General features: G+C 36.2%; 1 protein-coding gene and 1 long non-coding RNA gene across 15 annotated transcripts in view; one reads left to right on the plus strand and one right to left on the minus strand.

Moving 5' to 3' along the window:
- LOC126143126 (disks large homolog 5-like) overlaps positions 1-22,839 on the minus strand; it is a 556,312-nt gene that overhangs the window by 91,231 nt on the left and 442,242 nt on the right. The window lies entirely within an intron of this gene.
- Positions 4,281-10,710, plus strand: LOC126143157 (uncharacterized). 2 transcript variants are annotated; one of them, XR_007529660.1, is made up of 4 exons: positions 4,281-4,436; positions 9,296-9,447; positions 9,551-9,697; positions 9,818-10,710. It is a non-coding gene; the product is annotated as an uncharacterized LOC126143157 (long non-coding RNA). The 2 variants fall into 2 exon arrangements; XR_007529659.1 differs by having other exon boundaries at positions 9,296-9,697.

Here is a 22,839-nt window from a genome sequence, read left to right on the forward strand (position 1 = left end):
AACAAAAATAATAAGTCACCAGTACAATCTCGCGATTGCCCAACCTAGACTTCTCGAACCAGGAACCACGCCGTATGGAACGCCAAATGTCATCCTTTCGACAGCGCCACATTTAACCGTCCCTGGTCCGAGATGCCAGAACTTTAGCCAACTTCATTTCTTCGCTACAAATAGAGCACTTCACAACCCTGGCAATTAAACCAAACAGCTGCAAAAACTATCAGTTCCAAAGCAGTGTTTCCCATCATTTCACTCAGATGCGCGCTATTAATTTTATCCGTCATATCTATTCCTGAACAAAAACAACAACGAATTAATTTACTCAAATTACCACACGACCTACAGTGAACAACACTAAATTAACCTTCACACAAAACCACTAAATCGTTAACTCACTGAAACGAATTCCACTACAAACACAGCCAACACTAACAATTCTGTACAATGAGCAAGAGCAAATTGAGCCCATTACACCACACAAACGAAAGCCCAGAACACACCACCAGAGGGCACAACAAACCACAACACGACGACATCTACAAACACACCACACTCGCAAACCAAACTCCACACCGTCATGACGTGACACACCACAACACCCTTACGTCATGGGTCAAAGCCGACGCATGGGATCAATTTACAGTCCTCTGAAGCAACTAACATCAGTATGCTATGCAGTTTCAGTAACAATAATTCAATTGAGCAGTAGCTTACACATTAAAACAGATATTGGATTATCAATTCTGTCTTTATTTATGGAAAATATTCCAGGAAACAAATGTACTGAATATAGTAACAACATCTAAGCTGCAGTAAGAGGCTATAGACATTACAACAAAGTGGGAAGAGGACTCACTGTACTGAATTGTTTATACACAAAGGAATCTTTACTGTTCCAAGTGAATAGTTTGCAAACAATGTCCTACATAAAGAGATGGACAAGCACCAAAGAAGTAAGTCTTTACATGAACATGGAAACAGATGCAGCCACCAGTTACACCTCAGCAGGAAAGAAAATAAAATCTTGTGCTGTATAACAAAATAGAGTTATGCAATTAAGTGATCGAAGACAAACATGAAATATACACCTCCAGTAATACTGTACACTCAAAATTATTCATTAAATAGCAGTTTTGAAACTTCTGGATTACCTGAAATATGTAAATTATATAGACAACTGTACTATTATAACTACTATAACTGAGGGGCTTTTGCAATACATTCAATTGAATAGTGAAAAATGCTGTACAAACATGTAACAGAGCAAATATTTCAGACCTATTTATGTAACTGTGTGTACTTGGGCACATATTTATGACATACATACAACTTACATTGTCTACACGTGGATAAATATACAGTAGTCTAGAATAGTCAACCATCAGGTTCCCAAATCAGAAGACATCTGAATTCTCGGGTCTGCTCAGGCCAAATTCAAAACTGTTTGGTACAGTCAACATTACTTCACTCCTAAATCCAAGAAAGCTCTACAAATTAGGAGAAATAGTTAAGAAAAGTCAAATTTTAACCATGCTAGAAACAAGATTGCAAAGTGAGAATGCCACCACGTAGCACAGATTTTGGAAATTACAGACTATTCAAAAAGCAAAAAGGGCAAAATAACACAAATAAATATACCCCATGTGGTAGATTGTATGAACAGTTTCATAAGACATTCAGAGATCCATAATCAAAGTGAAGAACAAAATTAATGACAATTTACTTTGAATGTGCAAATAAAATTTAAACAGTAATTAATGTTAATCGGCCAAGGGGAGGGGGAACAGAAAAGTAAACATGCGATGGGGGGTGATAGAAAAATTAATCTCTAAAATTCCACAAAATCATGGGAAAATTTTGACAGAGTATTTTAATGATCAGTTAGTGCAAGAGAAAATGCAAGGAAATAATTTGTGACTTCCTTGCGCACAAATGGAACAAGCAAAATGGATACTTGTCTAACTGTGTAGAAATTGTAACCACAAAACTGTCAACACATTTCAAACAAAACAAAAAACACCTGACAAGAATTTAGGCGAAATCCGTACTGATCATATCACAATCTCATAGCCACATCACAAGGGGATTTTAAATATGTAGAAGTACACAAATGTCCAAATATTTACAGATCACTACCTAACCACAGTGAAACTAAATTTAAAGCCTCAAAAGTTCAGCAAACAGATACAGGTAATACCGAACATGATACTGATTAACTCCAAGCAATGCTATTAGCAAATGAACTCAAAACACAAGCACAAAACTCCAAAGAAATCTCAACAAACTTATCGAAACTACATAAACTCAAATTCCTCTACAAAGATGGAAAGAGACATCCATGGTGGAACAGACTGCGCAAGCAGTAAAATCTTGACAAAGAGCATTCAAATCATCAAATAATAAATTGAAAAAAAACAGTGCCAAGCAACTCCAAGCAGCTTGAAAATTGAACCAAAAGACATTATGAGAAGTCATCTTCAGGCTTATAAAAAACAAGGATTCTTATATGAAACACTTAAAACAAATCTAAATGGATACCAGCCCCAAAAACTGTTTCATGAAAGACAGTGCACACTTGTCACATAACCAAGAAATAGATAATTTAAAAAACTTCCAAACTGCCCTAAACCCAAAGAAAGATTTCTATCAGAAATTCTAAAAACCAATTCAGATTCACAAGCATCAAATGAAGGGGAAATTGCTGAACAAGTGGTTAAAAATAAGCATTTGGTTAGGACAGAACCGTTGCATTAGTCCTACAAGCTCCCACAAAAATTTTAAAAGAAAATTTACAGTGATCATGCAAAATATCTGACAGAAAACCATACAAACTGGAAAACTGCACTGATACATCCACTACATAAAAAAGAACCATAACCGATAATACCTTTAGACGGGCCTTCAGTTTGTGCCATTCAAAATTGTCTTAGTGTACACACACACACACAACAACAACCTGAATTCAAATTCGGTGAACATCAGGAAAATTCCAGACCAAACGGATCTTGTCTGAAACAAATTTTAGCTATGAAACTAATTCTCACATCAAAATATTTATAATAAGAAAGTATCTTTATAGATTTTAAGAAAGCTTATTAGAAAAAGTAATCCGAAAGTGGCAAAAACTGAAATTACAGTTTAAAATTGATGAACCAATCAAATTCAAGAGTGATTCTCAACCCAAATATATATGTTAAACTATTCAGAGACAGCTTTCTGGCTAACAAGTGACATCCGTGACAAAAAAAATGCATATCAAAATACACAAAACTGAGGCACGACAATACAGCCACAAAACAAGTCTGTCTATATGGGACTGAAGGCACTGAAGAAATCCAATGTGAAAAACGAAAATAACATTTTTAGTTTGAAATCGCATTTAGGAATGAAAATACTGTACATAGAAATTGAACGGGCAGAAATTGCGCTTCAGGGTACTCTTCCTGGCACAAAAATCCAATGAGACCATTACAGTTTGATCCTATGAGCGCAAAAAGGAGCTATTCTGTAAGACAACGTAATACAAACAATAAGAAAAGGTAAAACTAAACCATAAAATGCCCCTAGTTGTACATGGCGTGGTCAAGTAGGTCCCAAACGTGATAATTATTATATTACATTAGGTTTTCGTTACAACAATGAAATGAAGTATTCAGCAGTAATCCAGCGAGAAAACGAAAAAATAGCACTATGGTTACAGGTGGCTGTCAGGAAAAGCGGATTTAATTGAATAGCTCAAACCTTCGCAATGTTTCGACTCTGTTGCCACTAGCTCACTGGATGTCACGCCGATTGCCTCTTTCAACTCGCGCAGTCGGGCACTCTTTCAAACGTCACAGTGTACAATTCGATTATCGACACTTGTTGTCGATTACATCAAGGTCGATTAAAAGTTAACCGAAAAAATAGGCCTTTCAAAAATTGTAATACACCACCCTCGTTTTAAGTTAAATGAGGGAATTAATCGCGATTAAAGTTAACTGAGGTTGTAGACTCGTTTACCTTGAATTCATCGCAGTTGAAAGTGAAACGAGGTAAGCAAGTGCCCGCCGTATGAAGGTGGCAGCCCGTTTTGATGTTTTATGGGCCAGTTGTATAATCTTGGGCTGTTTTTTTTTCCTTTATTGTCTTGGGCTGTAAATCCGGGAAGCCTAACAGACACATCATTGTGGTCCAAAACCACTCGGAAGTGACGTCGAAATGACGTATACATAAACGCGCTGCACACTTGTCGACTGATCGAGATCTGTGGTCGAATCGAGTTAGCGGGAAAAGCGTCTGCTTTGTTCTTCACTGTCATACTGCCCGTGTATCTTGAGTGGTTGTGTTTTCGCTATCGAGCAAAATGTCTCAGGTGTATGAAAACATCTTTCGTGACGCTCTGAAAGATTTCAGAGGATGGCTTGATTTCAGGCTATTGTAATTCGTTGGAGGAGGTAATAATAATTTTATGTTAGAATTGGCTGGCAAAAATATGCGCCTTTAGAGACATTAGGAACTCTAGAAAATAACTTTTTTCTGCTGCCAGTTAAGATTTCATTTTAATAAATTTTATATGTCGCTTTCCGCGATCTGATTCCAATTTTTATGTGAGTTTTTTATGTATTATGCAATTTTTTATTTGTTTTCGTTGTGAGGTTCTGTATTGTTACATTACCTTTACTGTAACATATACGCGTGGAATATTGTAATTAATGATCGCTGTTTAGGAAGTTAATGGCAACTTTGTTTCAAAATTCGCCGTTTCTGAGTTCGTCATCTATGTATTATAGTAAGAGAAACTGAACATTGCAGCAGCTCAAGCGCATACGTCGTCTCGAGTAAATGGCATAATTTAGAAGACACACACATGAAAATGGGACTCAGGGTCTGGGAACAGTCATGCAAAAGGAAAATAAAAAGCAGTATATTTGCAGCTAATGTCATTGCCAGAGCGTGGGCTCTGTATTCCACATAAAAGTATCCTGCATTTTCCCAGGAATTTTACATAGTTCTATCTAATTGCAGTATCAGCTCCAGTGCATAATTGCACAAATCCATTACTCCTGTTTTCTTTGTGCTGGCACTGAGCTAAATTTCATTGAGGTACTGAATTCAGAGATTAGCTAGAATACTGTCTATGCAGGGATCTGGAGCTCTGTAATTCAAATGACTGTAAGATCCTTAGTTTCTCACCAAAGTTTCAGCAAGGTCAGTGACATCAGCTATGAAACAACTTTTTTCCTCAATAGCACTGTAATGAATGCCACTTTATGCAAATGTTGCAACATGACCATGTTTGGCCTCCGTACTGAATTCTGAGCAAAGGTGTATTGTTGATGGATGCTGAGTGAGAGCTTTTTGTTCAGGATACCATTGCTCAGTAATAACTGTCCGCTTAATTAATACATGTTACAATGTTTCAATTATTACCACTGCTTAGGTGGCTGCTTAAGTATGTGTGGATAATGTTGGAACTCTATTGGGATTGCTGGATTATATTTGTAGACAAAGTCTGTCAGGATCTAAAATTTTCTCTGCACCACACTGAAATTTTGATAACGTAAGCTGTTTTAGTCTTTAGAAATGCTCGTTGGTGAATATGGGTCCTCATAGGGTATAGAACATTGACACTTTGAAGCCCTCAAAGTTAAACTTCTCTCTTACAGGTGTTCTTTCACATCTACACTCTTTTCTTATTGCCCTGCTAGATTTTATTTTAATTTCTTCTATTGATCTGGCTTTTACTGGAGATGATGTTGATGGGAGTGAGTTATTAAGTCATTTATTTATTTTTGTTAGTTTTTCCTCTCACAACATAGTACTTGGGATGAGGCAAAATGTCTTCTGGAGATATTCTCAGTTCTTCTGCTGGATAGACTTCTCGAGGAGGAGAAATGTTGAGGTCTGCATCTATAACCTTGTCAGGAATACCAATAGTAGAAATAGATGGCAAATTATTTTTAAGTTTGGAGTGTATCAGTCAAATAAGCCTTAAAAGTGATGTATTATTTCTGTTGGTGATAAGGAGGAATTCTGGCTAACCAGCCCAGATCGTGATTGATTTTGCTCTTTTGTCATTAGATAATTTCCTGTATCATACAATAACTTAAGTAAGACTTCAAGACAAGAAGTCGTAGCTTATGGCTTGTATGATGTGGGAGAGTATGCAAAATTATGCTGTTTTTTTCATATGATGATTATGCAGAATCATAAGTTGTGGTCTTTGAGGGGAGTGTGTTATGTACGTAATGGAAGTTTCATGAATTCTGTGAGCAATTCATCGTATCATGCTCTCTTTCCCAGGTCTTTGTCACAGATTTCAATCCCTTTGCAAATTAATGTGCCAAGATGCTTGCAGATTTTGTGATTAAGCTTAATGGATGTTGTATTGAAGTAATGTAGGCAGAGGTCTTCCACTTTTGTTAAGAGTTTGACAGCCGAAAACTGATATTTTTCAATTGTAGGAGAGAAATCTTTTTGTAATTTTTACAAAAACTTTTTCATGGGTGTATTAACCAGTTTCAACTTTCATCAGTTGTACTGGATAGTTTTGATTGGTGATTGTCTTATTCTTAGTATATAAAACCTGGAATTCATAGTATGCATAATTATTATGCTTAATAAAGCTTTTGTTGACATAAGGCTAGGCGTGCTTGAAATGAGGTTAACTGAAGCACTGATCAGTTAACCCCAAAACTAGGTCATTAAACTTCATGTGCACTTGGAAAATATTTTTCATCATCATAATCACAACTGAAAGAACATTTTATGATCACAATTTTAACTGAAGTCAACAGTAACATAATTTGTGGTCAGTGAATAACAATGGAATAAAAGCAAAAGAGCAGACAAATGAACTCCCAATTTTGTTAACTCATCCATGGTTAATAACAACACTTACTTTAGCTGTCAAAAACATCAGATGTGATGAACGGCTGTGTACATTAAATAACTGAATTTTGTAAAGCCTAAAATTTCCCTCTTCATTCATGTTTCCCAGTTAACCTTCAGTGTAGTTACCCTCAGTTTATGCTACTGGTCACTTTATTCTCAGGTGGAAACACTTCTCAATCAGCTGAAAACTGTGGGGTTTTCATAATGTGTGAGAAGTAGTCGTTATAAAGAGCCATCTTCAGATGTTATGAAAAGTAAGTGAACTGCTGCATTAATTACTTTCTGTGGTTTACCATTTTAGTTCATATATGTATACTTGAAGGAAGAACTTAGTTTGCTGGAATTAGGGATAGTATATATACTTTAAATGGATATTTCTTTCTAAGCTGCACTAACAATTGATGGAATTGACTTTTTGTTATCGTTAATAGTTGTTGTGATATGCGAGGCAGAATTGTATTAATCATTTTCCTCTGTGTTGACTTGTTTGTCATTTATCCATTTTCACAGCCATACATTCAGTAATTTTTACACACTTGCATTTGATAATAGGCTGATTAAAATTATTAGTTGGTTTACAATTCCTGTTGGAGCTGGTTTCCTCCAGAGTGCTGAATGCGTCAGGTCCAAACAATCTCTGTTCGCCATTTCCTGACTGCCACAACAGCTGATCAATCCACTTCCATTTTCTTGTCTGACTTCCTTTCTTGATGTGTTTGAACGCCATGCAATCATTTGCTGCCTACAACCAGATTGGCCTTAAACATTTTAAGACAGTAGGCATAACTACGTATCCTTACAATATCTTTATGGTGCTAGAGCTAGCTTTAGCATCGTAACATAATGTGAAAGGCTGATCTGGTTGAAGGCAGCACATGATCGTTGGGACCAAATAATCTTACATTAGTGTAATGTAGAGTGGTGGCATAGTGCAACAGATAAGAAACATTCCTGATCCATATAAAGTTGTGGATTTGAGTTTTGACAGATTCTTTGATATTTTTTATACCAATATATTATCAAAATTACTTCATTATTTTTATTCAGTTAATAGGTTTGGATGCAGTTTTATTTCTAACACTCTGCTGTGTCATTTTTGACATTGTATTTACTTTTTAATTCCTTATATTTCTTCTTCATATCATTATTTCATTTGAAATCAGCTTGTCACCTATAACATGTAACTGAATAAAAACCAGGACTGCTCATCAGTTGGTAATTTGGCAGTCCATGCAGCTTGTGTGAGGACAGTTTCAGGTGCCATAATTAATTAAAGGAAGAAATTAGTTTGCTTTTAGCACTGAAATACAATTTTTTTCCCCTTGAGTTTGCTTATAGAGAATAGCTTCAGCTAGTTTCCTGCCACATGCTTAGTGTTGGGTGTTTCACCGTCAAGCCAGGCCAGGCAACAGCATTAGGTGTGAGGCTCTGCTGCGACTGCCCGTGGTCAGTGTATTAATTGTTGTGAACAAAGTATGATTAACAGTTCTTCTGTAGAATGCTGACAGCCATTTTCTAGGATATATTGCACATCATGTTGCGGTTAGGTTATCAAATGAGTTTAAATTCTGGGCTATAAAATGTCGTATCTGCCACAGTTATGCCATTGGTCACTCCAAAACCAGTTGCCAGCAGAGCATGTCATATTCATGTTATTTCATAATGGCCACTTCCAACACTGCACAGAGTTACATGTATACGTCTCCCATCCTTTTGTAACCCCACCTGTGCTCTGCCTCTACTGAGCTAAACCTACTTTTTTTAACACGAAAATTAAATTGAACAGCACTTGCTGAGTGACCTGCTCTGTTTGTTGCCTATAATACAGCAGCAGCCGGTGTGCTAACACTTCAGCAACAAGTGACAGATGCCAACTAACAAATAATTTTAATGAATCTATACTGCTGTGTTCATGTTGAAATAGTTTCTATGGTTTTCGATAATTGTGGTGTTGATATGTAAAACAGTAGTCAGCTCATTGAACCTATTGACAGGCATGTTTAGCTTTGTCTTCCTAGTTACATTTATTTTTTGTAATTCCACATTTATAGTAATTACATTTTTCTACATAAGTGTTCTTCACATCTCCTTTGTTTACAAAGAATATTAATTCCACATTTATTGGAACCACAATAAAGCACTTAAGTTGCCCAAAATCAGTATGGTATCCTCATTGCACATGGCAGTCAGTTCCATTTCTTTGCTAGATACAATAGGTGTGACATCCTGTAAAATTTTGCTCCAGTACTATGTAAAGTAGACAATCTGCTTCCATCAGTTTAGAACTTTGACAATACCTATCAAATGAATGAAATGTTTTCTCACATTGTATTTAGTTAATTAGCAATAACATATGTGAATTATTTAACAATAACAATGTTTGTGTTTTTGTCTGTGAGAAATATATTAACTGTTCCAGGTAAAACAAAGCATTTCTTCAAGCAAATGCAGGAACATGTCCCTATCCCCTTTTTTGGTTGTGCATTTGCAGTGGAGAGTGTGTGGTCAAGGCACTGTGTTTTGGGGCCGAAATACTATAAAAGTAAAGAGTCTAGTGTACCTGAGCACTTGGTAATATCATGCTGTGTTAAGATAGACTTACTTTCCATAAAACAAGTTCGTTACAGGGAAAGTTTATTAAATAAATTTTATAGTAGTTCTTTACCCTCTTTAGGAAGACCATGTGACTCCTCGTAAGAGATTGAGGATCATGGATACTGGAAAATCCAACTGCCCAACAACTTTAAATATGAAGTGTATAAGGGTGTATCCTGATTACAGTATGCACTCAGCAACTGAACACAGGGATACCAAGGCAAAAGTAAGTATCCAGTTTGGGTTCTGCTTGGAGAAAATTTTACATGATCAGTTGACAGTATACTTTAAAATCTATTGTTTTTAATGCTCTTAATTAAATAATTGATACATTTTTGTCTTACAGGTTCTTGCAAGTCTACAGAAAGATTTGGCATTGCCATGCCCGCCGAAGGGCTACCTACGTTATTATTTGACTGCTTCTCCAGCAAGTGCGCACACACACATGCTACTGAAAGTGTTGAAGCAAGTGGGTACATACATCCTTCACTTGTAAAGGAAATCAAAAACTTAGTAACTCAGTGGAATGACATCTCTCAAAGTCATTAAGTTGGCTCTAGATAGATTTGTTGAAATCAATTTCATTGGGACACACATACCAGGTCAAATGAATACTACCTTTTACCCCACAGAGAAAACTATTTACAGTCACATTTATCGGACCCTTTATAGTACGAATAAAGTATTGTTTGACGAGACTAGACTGCAGAATCAGGTTGATGAGTGGCACAAAGACTCGAGCAATCACATGATTTATTATAGGCATTGTATGGAAGCCAATGGAGAAGTGAAACCATTACTTTTTTGCTATCAGAGCAGTTGGCAGAGAGATCTTTTGAAGAAGTATGGGGGTAGTTGTTTGTTAGATGCAACATACAAAACATCATATGATATTCCTTTATTTTTTATAGCTGTGAAGAGTAATGTGGGCTATTTGGTTGTCGGTTTTTTTCATTCAGATTGAAAATGCAAGATCCATTCATGAAGCACTAGACATTTTCAAGGACTGGAACAAGGATTGGAATCCCCTCTATTGGGTTACCGATTTCTCGGAGTCGGAGATAAATGCAATTGAGCAAGCATTCCCTCAGACAAAAGTTTACTTGTGCCTTTTCCATCCAAAACAGGCATGGGGAAGATGGTTGAAAAAAAGGATAATCTACGTGTACCAAATGACATGAAGAGATTTCTGGACATGTGGCAAGAAATTTCAGAATCATCAACAGAGAGAGAATTTAGAGATCACATAGAAGAGTTGCGAACGCACGAGGTTTCTCGGAGAAACGAGCGTGCGTGGCCATACTTTCAACAGCAGTGGCTAACGGTATGTGAAAGATGGGTGAAAGCGTATGAGGACAAGGGCAGATTTGCAACCATTGACACTACAAATGGAGTTGAAGCCATGAACAAGGTTGTAAAACATTTTTTCCTTAAACACAATTCAGACAGGACTTTAACTGGGGTTACTAAGGTTATAATAAACCAGTTTCTTCCAAGCCTAATTAGAAAGTACTGTCTGCAGAATTCTGCCATCAAAGCTTATAACAAAGATGTTCCACTGTTTTTGCATAAAAAACAAACAAGTTTGTGAAACATGTCATGCAGCGATATGAATCAGCGAAAGTTGAGTTAACTGCAAAATCAGTGAGTGGGAGATTGGATGGTTCATTTTGTGTGGAGAGTGCAAAGTCCAAAAAGTGTAGTTATGTTGTAAACTTTGATATACCAGATTGCACATGTGTAGATTTTCGGAGATATAAATACCCATGCAAGCACTTCTGTGCAATCTTTATTTTTTACCCAGAGTGGGGTTTTGATAAAATGCCAGAAAGTTATGAGACTAGTCCATTAATCTGTCTTGATGAAATGTATGGTGTGGGCTTTAGAAGTGGCTCTTTAGTAATTTCATGCGAAGGTAGTAGTACTGATGAAGCAGCTGAGGAGGCTGTCAAGGCAGCAAATACAGATGGTCTTGTTCAAACCCAGAATATTTCTTCGCAGCAGTTTGAAGCGAGGGAGCTGTGTAAACAGATTTATAATCTCACATACAACTGCAGCAACAGCGAAACATTACAAAAAGTACTTGAATCACTGAGCAACTGTGTGCAAGATTTGCAATTAGCAAATCCTGAAGTTGGTGGTCTCCCATTAGTAGTGCCATCAACTTCCAAACAATAGTGAAGAACGATGCCAAAAGCCTTAAGAGATCTGTCTTAAACACATTATAACTTTCCATTTGAAGGGTAAGAAATGATGGTTTATTTGGATTTTAGATAGCTCTTTGTCTATGTAAAATACGAATAAGCTCCGTCATTTCTGATCCTCGAGATGGAATGCTATGAGGTCTTTATGTTGGTCTCTGCTTTTAAACTTTGTTGCACATTTGAATTTCGAAGTAGCAATAGATAAAATATTATAAAAAGGATAGTTGCTACATTTGTGTGTGTGTGTGTGTGTGTTTGTGAGTGAGTGTGCGCGCGCGCGCGCTTTTGAAAAGGCCCTTGTTGCCCGAAAGATAAGTCAGACAGTCTTTTTGTTGTGCCTTTCTGTGACTCGGCATCTTCACTATTTGGTGAGCAGCAACAACTATCCTTTTCATAATATTGTTACATTCCATCCTGGATTTTTCGTTGTTCACCAGAGAAAAGATTTTTCTGAGGAATTAAACTAGATGATAGTGTAGAACTTGCAAACTTTTTAAAATATGAAGTAAAAGATTTTAACTTTAAATTAGTTTAATTCAAATATGGGACAATGTTGAGAATTGAAAAGGTGGAAAAAATAAATAAGATATATCTTAGTGGCATTGAGATGTCGTATGACTGATGGAGAAAAGATTTTGCATTTCTTTTTCCAAGTAAGAATGCACTTGCTCTCACTTGCTTCAATACATGTCTAGTGATTCACGTGAAACAGAGAAAAAGATAAAGACTGCCCTGTTAATGAACATGTGAGATTGCCCAGTATCACTCTGACAGAAGAGTGTGCTGTTTCCTTGATATGGTATCTGGTCATCAATGTCATTGGGACCAAATGAAGTAAGGATTGACTTTTTTTATTTGCTTTGGAAGCTTAATGTGTATCAGTTACCTACATATTGCATATCTACCACCTTGGTTCTAATGTTCTTAATAACTTTGCAGAGTTACTGCACAGACCACACAGAAGCAATTACTGTTACTGGAATACCAGTAATGTTTATTAAATTCAGTTATAAAGTAGTTCTGGGCATTGCAGCTGGTGAGTAATGTCATTGGGCACCAAAAGAAGTGAGTACTAAATTTTGGAATTGTGCCTTCAAAACATGTGTATCAGTTGTCTTCATGTTGCATAACTCAATTAATTGTTGTTAATTTATTTGTTAGGTTCAGTTACGATGGATTTGTGGCCTTCAGTCCGTGGGAAAATTCACACCAGATTGAATCAAGACTGTTATATTCCAAGGATATCGAAGATTGATAGTATTCCTGAAGGAAAACAATCCATGTAGTATTTCACGTGTGTATCAAACTGCCATTTGTTGTGGCACATAAATGTTTGCAACTTGATTGTAATTTTTGACAGGTTTCTCAACAATCCAAGAATTTCTTGTAATGAGAAGTAGACATTGTTGCTTGGGTAAAGGAAATACAAATCACGGTCAATACAACTACCTTATTAACTTTCCACAGATAAATATTTTTCACTACTGCTACTTAAAAATTCAAATGTGTGACAGTTTGCTTACAGAACTTGGCATAAAGATCTCCCTTATTTGTATTTTTTAGATAGCTCTTATTGTTTGATCCTTCAAATGGAATGCTATGACCTCCATGTGATCTATTCCTTAGTAGTTAATTATCCATTAAGGCACAAATATATGAACATTACAATGAGAGGGGTCTTTATGCCAGGCCCTGTAAAAGTAATGGCATCTTACTTAATATTATTGTTGGGAATTTGATGGCACAGCTGTGGGGAGACCACAAATTTCAGGGTTTGCTAACTGCAAATCTGGCACACAGTTGCTGAGTGATTCAAGTACTTTTCATAATGTTTCACTGTTGATACAGTTGTATGTGAGATTATAAACTTGTTTGAACAACACCTTCACTTCAAATTGCTGCAAAGAAATGGTTAAGGTATCAGTGTGATGCTCTATGTGTTTCCTCAACTTTGTCCTCATTGCTACTATCTTCATGTGAAATTACTGCAGACACACTTCTGAAACCAAACCTGTACATCTCGTGGAGACAGATTAATGGGCTATTCCTGCAGCCTTCTGGTATTTTATCAAAACCCCACTCTGGATAGAAAATAAAGATCGCACAGAAATGCTTGCATGGGTATTTATATATCTTAAAATCTTCACATGTGCAGTTTGGTAGAGTAAAGCTTACAACATAATTACAGTCTTTGAACATTGTACTCTCCATACAAAACATTGTCCAACTTCACATTCACTAATCTTGCAGTTAACTCAACTTTCCCTGGTTCATATCACTGCATGACATGTTTCACAAACTTGCTTTTTTTTTAAAAAATGAAAAAACAGTGGAACATGTCTGTTATGATTTGATGGCAGAATTCTGCAGACAGTACTTTCTAATTAGGCTTGGAAGAAATTGATTTCTTATATCCCTAGTAGCCCCATTGAAGGTCCCATCTGTGTTCCATTTTAGGAAAAAAAAAATGTTTACAATCTTGTTCATGGCTTCAACTCCACTTGTAATGTCAATGGTATCAAAATTGCCCTTGTCCTCATAAGCTTCCACTCACTTTTCATGTACCAGTAGCCGCTGCTGTTAAACGTACGGTGATGCATATTCGTTTCTCTGAGAAGCCTCACTATCTCTTTTGTATGATCTGTAAATTCTCTGTTGGTGATTCTAAAATTTCTTGCCACATGCCCAGAAATCTCTTCATGTCATTTGGTATATATTCAGCCATCTTCCTCAAACCTGTTTCAGACTGAAAAGGCACAAGTACACTTTTGTCTGAGGAAATGCTAGATCAGTTGCATTTATCTCAGACTATAAGAAATCAGTAACCCAGTAGATGGGATTCCAATCCTTGAAAATGGCTAGTGCTTCATGAATGGATCTCGCATTTTCAACTTGAATGAAAAAGAAAACCAAATAACCTGCATTACTCTTTACAGCTATAAAAAAATAAAGGCATATCATGTGTTGTTGTTTTGTATGTTGCATATAACAACTATCCCTGTACTTCTTCAAAAGATCTCTTTGCTAACAGCTCTGATAGAAAAAAGTTATGGTTTCACTCCTCCATTGGCACCTATACCATGTTTGTAATAAATCATGTGATTGCTTTATTCCTTGTGCCACTCGTCAGCATGATTCTGCAATCTAGTCTCATCAAACAATGCTTTATTTGTACATTACAAGGTCCAATATGTGTGAATATAATTTCTTTCAGTGGGGTAAAATGTAGTATTCATTAGACCTGATATGTGTGTCCCAGTGAAATTATCAATAAATGTATCTAGAGCCAAATTATTGGCTGTATGATGTCATTCCATCGTGCACCTGAATTTGTATTTCCTTTACAAGCTATTGTTAGCATGTGTGTGTGCTGATTTGCTGGAGAAGCATAGAGATAGTCTTTCAGCTATCTTTGAGACATTTAAAGGAGGTGCTTTAGAAATGAGTGTCCTGATTGATATGAAAAACAGTTTTCACATTTTCTGTACAAACTGTAAACAGTTCCTCAGTTGGTGATTGTGGAAGAGATTGCCATAGCCACAGTATTGATCCACTGTCAGGTGGTAAACCTAGGATTTCCTTCCAGTATGAGCCAAGTGAAGTAAAACTGTGGTTGGAGAAATGTTTTATGTTCTTAAACTGAGTATTTGCAACCCATTATGTTGGATTGCAGTTCATGTGTCAACACTTAAAAATGTTTAGTTCTTCACTGATGACACGTGATACAATTTCAATTTTTAAGGCTATTCTGTGTCAAGTTAAATTTTGAATTATCCATTTAAGCTTATTTTTTTGCTGTGTGGCAGATGGATTTATGTTCATGTAATATTTTTAATGTTGATTGTGGTAAGGTGTAATCATATGTAAATGCCCAATAAAATAGATTGATATTTATATTTTTTGTTTCTGTATAATAATTCTGTAGCTTGGTGACCTGAGTTGTGTGTGTGTGTGTGTGTGTGTGTGTGTGTGTGTGTGTGTGTAAGATATTATCATTTCATGGGAAATGTGGCAATAACAGATCAGAAATTGTGTGCAGAATATACCTAATTATCAACACCTGTAAGCGGCTAAAGGTCTGGGATTTCATTATAATTTCATTCTTAGAGAGCTGCAAGATCACAGAGCTGTACAGATACCAGCTTCATATAAATTAGTAAGGTTTTTACTGACTATTATTCACCAAAGCCGACAAAACAGGCTGCGTTTAGTAGTAGTAGTAGTAGTAGTAGTAGTACTACATAATGGTGATACTTCAGTACAACTTTGAACCCTTTAAGTGGTTTAGTATATTCTTCAAGGTATGTTTCACATGCATCTAAGAAACTTTTGCCTTGAATGTCATGTGATTTTGCACTCTGCTGCCAAGTTTTCCTTTTAGATTTATTAAATTTCTTAAAGAGGCTTCTGTTACAAACACTAGCAATCCACATAGGTAACATGTGTGACTGATATTCCTTATGTATCAGTTTCACTCTGTTGTTGCTGGTAACTGTTATGATGGAAGAGTTGATTTGTGCCACATTAAGGAAGGTTAAGAAAAAAGTCATTTACAAACTCGTGAAAAGGAGGCAGGGTTCCCCAAAAGTATAAAGGTTGCCATAAGCAGTCACTTTTGTTGGATTAAGTTATTTCCATATCCTTTCTGGATATTTAAGCCAGCTGCATCCTATTGTAGAGATAGACTAACCAAAAACCTTAGTGTTATATGAACAGAGCAGAAAAAACTTTATTAAATGCACAAAGGACTGGTAACTACTTACATGTATGGACCACTTTCCAAAAAATACACTGTGTCAAGGCATTCAGATTGTACATATTCTTCCTGAATATTTTTATTGTAGCAGGAAGAATGGGGATTGTTTAACTTACCTTTAACCTAAGGTACATTAGATTGTGTATAAAATTCATCAAAAGAGTAAAGTTGGAATACGGGCTCTTACTTCAACTGTTTACTATAACGAGAGAAATTAGAGTACAATATTATAAGAGACAGATGAAGACTAGGTGGGAGATAGACTAAGAGAATAATTTCACATGGTGATGAAAGACCTGCACCCAAACAAGGCACCTGGAGTAGACATTCCCTCACATTTGTGGAGATCCTTCAGACAGCCAAGTCGAACTATTCCATGTGGTATGCAAGATAAGAGACAAGTGAAAAACATTCACGATTCAGAAGGAAGTAATAATTCCTATTCCAAGAAAACCAGGCACTGAAAGTTGGAAATATTACAGAACTATCAGTGTGGCAAGTCATGGTTGTAGTTTGACACAAATTAAGTAAGGTATAGTGGACGAACTGGTAGGTGCCAACTGACCTCAGGAAACATTACTTTGGTATCTGGGAAAAAGTAGCAACACATGAGGCAGTATTGGTCCTACGAAAAATCTTACAAGAGGATATAGAGAAAGCTTTTGACACTGTTGGCTGGACTATACACTAGGAAATTCTGAAGGTAGCAAGGATAAAATACAAAGACTAAAATTTGCACGCTGATGTAACAGTAATGTGTAAAGACATGAAAAGTGTGCAGTTCTTGGGAAGGGAGTGAGACCGGGAGTGAAGTATTGTAGAAGGTGAAACCACGACTTGCAGGCGTATGTTTAAAGGGGTGTTGTTCCTGTTGCAGAGGAATTAATTTAGTGTACAATCCTTACTGTGATCTGTATTACCAATGTTTTGAGGGGAATGGAAATATTAAAGTAATGGTATACAAATTCAACAAAGGTTTTTAACTAATCAGTATCATCTTCAAGCTCTGATTCAACATGCATTTAAAATGCTTGGCTGTATATCATGGCACTGTCTGTAGCTCTTGCCAGTTCATTACACACAATTCGAAGATTCAACAGTGGAACGAAAGACCTGACATAAAAGTAGCGTTCATTGAGTGATTGGATATGACAATTGTTCTATCCTGACAATATTTTACATATAAATTATAGCCATACGAGTTGCTTATCAATTGAATTGGGTGTACACAGGTATGATTAACATAATAAACCCATAATAAATATCACTGGTATCTTTAAGTTCTCATCTTAGCAACTGAAACGGCTACACATCTATGCTGATAACTGAAGCCATGTTTAACATCCTCAGATGTATTTTACTACATTAGATTCAGTTCTCATTCTATAGACCCAAAAATGAGATGGGTTTCTTGGATATGGAATATGTCAAAGAACAACATAAAAAACAAAGACCATCTGAATATAACGCTTCCCTGATCACATGTCAGGATACTTTAAAGGTATGTGAATACATAACAGATAAACTGGGACTGCCAACGTTTACAGAATTAATACACTCAGAATGAAACTGTTATGCACTTTTAACAAATTTATCACACACACAACACCTAATCTTAACTGTTGTAAAACCAAATCTAAGACATTTTTACTTAAGCTGGTCTAACAGTCCCTGTTAAGATATTCATTTATAGAAGAGCCGCCTGCCTAAAAATCTTTCAAACTCTGTTTAAACTGTGCTGTTTCTGAAACAAACTTTTTAATGGTAGCTGGCAATTTATTGAAAATGTGTGTTCCCGTAAACTGGACTCCTCTTTGGACCAAGGTAAGCAATTTTAGGTCTTATTGTTGCTAGTATTTTACTATGTGCTGAGCTATTGTCTGGAAATAAACATGTTATTTGGAACCAATTTCTTTAAGGGATAAATATACTGAAGCATTGGTTAGAATATCCACTTCCTTGCTCAGATTTGTACATGATTATATGGAATTTACAACACAATTGAGTCTTATTACATACTTCTGCAGTCTAAAAACTTTTGCTCGGTTTGACGAGGTACTTCAAAATATGAAAGCAAATGAAGTAAGCAAGTTTTTTTTTTCTATCTCCTACATCTGACATCATTCCCATTGCAAATACAAACTTGTTTAGGTGCTTCAGCAATTTTGTGGCACACACCCTTCCTAACTGAATTTATTACTGAGTTGTAACCCGAGAAATTTAACACTGTCAACTGCTTCTATCTGCATGTCTTCGTACATTATACACATCCTGGAAACAAATTTCTTACAGGTTCTTATCTGCATATAGTGGGTCTTTCCAAAGTTTAATGACAGTAAATTACTTCTAAACCATTTATTGTCAGTGAAAATTTGATTAGTAGCAATTTCTAAATCTGTACTTGACTTGCTATTTGTTGCAATGTTTGTGTCATGTGCCAACAAAACAAACTTAGCATCTGGCAATTTAACAGATGAGGTCATTACTGTAGACAGGAATAAACAACAGATTCAGGATGGAATCTTGAGGTGCACCACATGTAATTACTTCCCAATCAGACGAAGACTATTTGCTTACTCTGCATGTATTTGCAGTGACACCCTTGTTTCCTTTTAGTTAGGTCAGACTCTAACCATTTTGCAGCACTGCCAGTGACATCACAATATTCTAATTCTCTTGAGAGAAAGCTGTGATTCATAGTCAAGGGCTTTTGACAGGTCACAGAGAATGCCAGTAGCCTCTAACTTGTTTTCTTATGAATTATTCCCACAGTATGTGCAAATACCCTTCTCTATATCAGTAAGCATAAGGAACCCAAACTGTGACTTGGATGATATACTGTTTGCAGTCGGATGCTTAAGAAGATGCTTAGACACAACCTTTTCAAATATTTTTGAAGACGCCAGCAAAAGTGAAAATGATCAATAATTTGATAGTATCTCTTTAATGCTCTTCTTGTACAGAGGCTTAACTTAGGCATATTTTAGACAGTCTGGAAATGTTCCACTGATAAGAGATTGATTACACAAATAATATGAGGTACAACTCAACTCACATGAATACACTTTGAAAAACTTCACTAGAATACTTTAAGGATTTTATGATGGATGCTGCTACTTAGGGAGAAGTGAGTGTCATTTCCAGTTTACTGGTTATTTGTAGGGAGTGGTCTCAGATGTTCAATTGCACTGTTATCTGAACCTGATAACTTGAAGCTGTCAGTAACAGATACAAAGTACTGTACCTATTTAAGAAGTTTGCAACACTACATGCATTTGTTACCAATGTCTCATTTACTTTAATTTGAAGTGTTACTGGAATTTTCAAAATTCAGAACCTGTATGTATCACAGCATCAACAACAAGTTTAAATAACACATGGCTTTATCTCAATAGGAAGTCAGACTGCTACTTAATTTACAGATGGCAGCAGAAATGATTTTCTTTCACTGTTACCTGTAAGGCAAACAGTAGCCTGTCTTCCTAATCACAGTTAATGTAACATAGCTGTTACTGTAGTCTCTTTAAATTTGGTCATCTTATCAGACTGTAGTGTATAAAATTATCTTATTATTCACAGAATACCAGATGCATTAGCATTAGTAAAACAAGTGTTTTCTGGAGACGATTTCTTAATCAAAACTGTGTAGCACAATAAATACCTTACATCTCTCGGTATTTGAACATCTGAATCAAATCTACAGTTACTCTGCATTATGTGGTGCAAAATGTAGATGTATGCTCTCACAGTAAGAATGGTTACAAGAATGCTTTATGGAAAGCTTCATAGCGTTCTGTTTGTAAATTTTTAGTAAAATTTTCCAAAACTGAAGTCACAGCCATATGAGAAGAAAGTCCACATGACCTGGATTCATATACAAAATGAAATATTTCATTCAGCTATGAAGTGTGCATAGTTAAATTGCCAGGAAAGTGGAAATAATGTGAAAGGTTTAAGACAACACTCTTTGTAACACAGCCTGTCATTTATTCTTTCTTGCTGAGTGAGCTATGCACCCCATAGCAAATTGCCTTGTTTCTTATGCAGTGAAGTTATTTACCCATTCTTCTTAAATCATATATAGTTTGTGTGACACTGCATGGCACAACACACAAGTATTCTTACTAATTTAACTGTGGTATAATGAACACAGGAAGTAGTTTTTTAAAGAATTTTGTTGCCCTTGGAGGTTTCTTTCATGATCCTTTAATGCTGCTTTTGCATGATCAAAATTCATTTGTATGATCATAGAAACTATTATTAATATAAAAGATTAGCTGTCCTATGTATAGCCAAACAACTACCCCTTAAATGTATAACAAAGCCTGCTTCTTCTGAAAAGTTGTTTTCACAATTAACTGAGAAGACGGCAAAAGGCATTAACTTCCTGTGAGGCAAAATTTAGAAAACATATCTATTTTTTTAACACAGGTAACAGCTCTTGGTAAACCAATATTTCATTATGACTGCACTGGAATCTTACGTATCCCAGGAAGTGACAATTTATAGCCTTATCACGACACTATTCTTGACAGTTTGTTTTTTCCCCCAGTATGAGCTGCGTACTCGATAACAAAAGCTATTTCTCGTAAGCAATGGCAATGTTTAGTTTCTCTCAACGGTTATACATGATGGTTTATGGAATGTGTAACGGAAATACTGCATTTATTATTTAGGTGTATAACATTTTATGCTACCTATTTGGCCCTCGACAGAATAAGCAGATCAATCACAGCATGGTCAAGAAACAGGTAAAATCCGATAAGCTGAGAATCCGTACGATTTATTTACTTCTACGTAATTTATAAATACATTTCCATTTCTCCGCTACTGTGTACGTGCGATAACAGCCACATTTCTTTCACATTACGGTCACATATCAGCGGATCACACTCGTTTCAGGACGATTCAGCAGACACGCACCGACGTTTTAACATACACTCCAGTGTGGTCCGAAAACTTTCACCTAACTCGACTCGACCACGGATCTCGATACTCGACAAGTGTGCAGCGCGTTGCGTATACGTAATTTTGATGTCACTTCCGACTGTTTTTGGACCACAATGATGTGTCTGTTAGGCTTCCCTGTAAATCCACGAGGCATTATACGTAGCTATTTCAACTGGCACCGATATCTCATTGGTTGGCGGTAAGAGCCAATGAGACGTAGCTGCTTGTAGGTAGATCTTTGAACGCTTCGTATGATTTTCGCGGGACCTCTGTCACCATATGAATGCTGATTGTGTCTGTTAGGCTTCCCATTTCGAATGACTGATCGGAAGTAATATGTTTTCAGTCCGCGCGAATTTGGATATTACAGCTGCTTCGTAAGTTTGAAAGATAATTGCATAGCGTTGGTTTGTGATTGTGTATTTTGTTGGGTTGTACGTGTTTTGTAAGAGAGGCTCGTGATACGTAATTGCAGTCAAGAGGGAATGAGCTAACGCCTTTTAAGTGTATTGTTGGGTAAATAGCTCCGGTTTTTAGTTTGGGAACAAGTGAAGGATTAGGGGTTTTTGGATATGTATGCCTATTAACGCGTTCGAACCAAAAACTTCGTATTGGACCGCAGTATGAATATACGGATATTTGCTAGAATGTAAATATAACTGCGGAAAGCGCCCTATATTAAAGACTGGGTCACGACACATTCTTTGCAGTCTCATGTGTAAATTAAACCAGTTTTATTAGGATTCCTTGAAAACTTTAGAATTTGTGCATACGGTGTATATTTGAATGCAAATAAACGATACTAAACGAGAACCTGCGGTGTTCACGTGTGGAATGACAGATACTCAAATGAAACATGGTGACAAAAATTTTAAAACCCCACAGAAAGTAAAATGCTTTTAGTAACTCCACTGCATTATTTGAGTATTATAATTATGCACAACACTGGTAGATTATTCTAAATTCGTTTTATACTGGTAATGTTTTGGTGATCATATTTGATCTAAAATTTTACATATTCAAGGACGTGGGGGACAATGATATTAATCACATTACAGCTTCAGCCCTTCGTTTCTGATTTCAGTGATCATCAGCTTGAAAACGTTCCATCCGATTTGTTTCAACTGTCAATAAAATTCACTTATTTTATCAAAAATTTTAATTTTGCGTGGAAAAATTGTTTTGTGTGTGTAGACTGTAGCGACTTGTTAGGTGTCACTTAATACCTTGGATTCTATTTGCTCCAGTCGGAAATCTCAGCAAAATATGCGAACTGTCTGTTGAAATGCACCACAGCTAAACGTCAGTTCACTTGCCGTTTTTGTACAGTGCTATGTACACAATTAACGTGCAATTCTAGCCAGTTTAATTTTGCATTTCTGCCAAACTTACGAGCAAAACACGATGTAGAACGAAAACGAGTTGCTAAGTCGAAATGAGTTTATTAAATGCCGAAAT

Source organism: Schistocerca cancellata, unplaced genomic scaffold (assembly GCF_023864275.1).
Source record: "Schistocerca cancellata isolate TAMUIC-IGC-003103 unplaced genomic scaffold, iqSchCanc2.1 HiC_scaffold_782, whole genome shotgun sequence".
Classification (NCBI taxonomy): domain Eukaryota; kingdom Metazoa; phylum Arthropoda; class Insecta; order Orthoptera; family Acrididae; genus Schistocerca; species Schistocerca cancellata.